At 63.8% G+C, this 1967-nt stretch overlaps 2 protein-coding genes across 2 annotated transcripts in view; one reads left to right on the plus strand and one right to left on the minus strand.

Annotated features, from left to right (window-relative positions):
- Positions 1-862, minus strand: part of OBSL1 (obscurin like cytoskeletal adaptor 1) — a 16341-nt gene extending 15479 nt beyond the window's left edge. Inside the window, exon 1 of the mRNA XM_031057102.1 lies at positions 779-862. The gene's annotated coding sequence lies outside the window, so the exon portion shown is untranslated. The remainder of the gene's footprint in view (positions 1-778) is intronic.
- INHA (inhibin subunit alpha) overlaps positions 1-1967 on the plus strand; it is a 4579-nt gene that overhangs the window by 132 nt on the left and 2480 nt on the right. The gene's annotated exons all lie outside the window — the stretch shown is intronic.

The following is a 1967-nucleotide window of genomic DNA, read 5'->3' on the forward strand; positions in this document are numbered from 1 at the left end:
CGGCTCAGCGGGCAGGTGCTGACACAGGGCTGTCACGGCCCGAGGCCCCGGCTGGACCCGGGCTGGGAGTTCCTCCCAGACCTGGGTGGGCAGGGGACCCCCTGTGCCGGGCGGCCACCCCCCCACAAGGCAGTGCCCTGGGGCAAAATGGGGCTCTGGGGAAGGGGTCCCCTTCCAGAGAGTAGTCCCACAGGCAGGATCCAGCCCTTGTGCACTCAAAACTACAGCTGGAAATCATCAGTCCCAGGGGAAAAAAATGAAAGCCAGGGAGGTGGGTCCTGCTTCTGCAGGGCACTGCCTCCATCCCGGCTTTGTGGGTAACCGTGCCCACCATCAGGGGCAGGAGTGGGGCAAGGTGCTCTGTGCCACCCCCCGGTGAGTGCACCCCACCCTCTGCCCGCACCCGGGACTGGGGCAGGGTCGTCTCTGACTGGCTCAGGCAGGGGGAGGGGAAACAAAAATACTTCTTGGATGAGCCAGAGGGTAGGAGAGGGCTGGTCCCCAAGGAGCAACAGGGACTGCGGGCTGGTCCCCAAGGAGCAACAGAGACTGCGGCCAGCTTCTCCTCCCAGAGCCCTACCCCCGGGACACTGCACCCATCCAGAGCCATCTCTCCATCCACACGGCCCGGACCCGTGGGCCACCCCACAGCAGCTCCTTTGGACACAAAGGGACAGCTCTGATGGCTCGGCCATACCATTGCACCCTTCAACCCCTCCCTTCCCCAGCCACCCTGCCCCAGGCAGCCCCCAGCCCAGCCCCTGCCCCACTCAGGTACCTCGCTGTGCTGCCTCTCCCCTGCGTCTCTCAGTGCCGGCACCCAGCTCCCGCTGCTTCTCCCAGCTCCCCTCCGGGGTGTCAGTGCGCAGGGACCAAATGTTACAAATGCCTGCAGCTGCTGTCCCCAAAAATACCCTCTGATGACACGCGGGGTTGATAAGAGTGAGCCTGCTCCGTTCAGCGCCTCGCCGAGGCTGGGCTGGCCTACCTATGTATAGCAGCCACCCCAGAGAGCTGCAGGGGTGCTGCAGGCCTGGCCGCGCCTCTGTGCTGGCTCAGCCAGCAGCGAGGGCCAGCGTGCCCTGTGGAGAGCATGGCATGGGGTGCAGGGTGTGCTGTACCCTGAGCTGGACACCAGACTGCAGTGAGACAGGACGTGTCACATGGGACATGCTGCATGGGGGGATGTGCTGCACTGGGTGCTGCATGAGATGCCAGGCTGTACTGGATGGGATGTGCAGGACACTGAGCTGCCAGAGGCACAGAGGGCATGCACATGCTGCCCACCATCCACAGGGCAGGCAGGGTTAGTGGATAGGGAACGCCTGGTACTGTCCCCTCAGGCAGCGGCGAGAGGAAGGGAACTGGGTCTCCTTACAGCCCATGCCTCTCCTGCAACTCCCACCCTGTGAGCCAGCCCATGGCTAGACAGACCAAACAGCACCCTAGGATCCTTCTCCTGTACCTGCTGCAAGGTCTCCAGCTGGCCTGCCTCTGTCTCATCTGTTCTTCTCCCCCTGAAGCTGGGCCAGCCTTCCGCAGCCCCAGGAAGAGCAGGAACATTTTGCCATCCCTCCTGCTTCACGCCCCCAGGACCTTGCCAACCACCAGACTGTCATGGAGATGCCACAACCACCATGCCCCTCACCTTGCCCTTTCCAAGGCCCCATCCTCACATTTTGGCTGCCCTGGGGACTGCCACCTGCAAAGTGCCTTCCCCATGCCAGATCCTCACAGGCCTCTGATCCCCACCAGGTCCTTGCCCCGATTTCCCTGCTGTGCACAACTAGCTAGTTTCCCACTAGCTCCCCAGAAGCCCTAGACCTTCAACTCCTCTGCCATGGGGGGCACCCAGCATCAGCAGCTGCAAAGCTCACCCAAGGTACCCCCCTGCATCCCTGCCAGCTTGGGCTGCTGGCACCACCCCAGCCCCGCGCACCCACTGCTGCCGGCAGCATCCCCCCCAC

Source organism: Geospiza fortis, unplaced genomic scaffold, assembly GCF_000277835.1.
Source record: "Geospiza fortis unplaced genomic scaffold, GeoFor_1.0 scaffold112, whole genome shotgun sequence".
Classification (NCBI taxonomy): Eukaryota; Metazoa; Chordata; class Aves; order Passeriformes; family Thraupidae; genus Geospiza; species Geospiza fortis.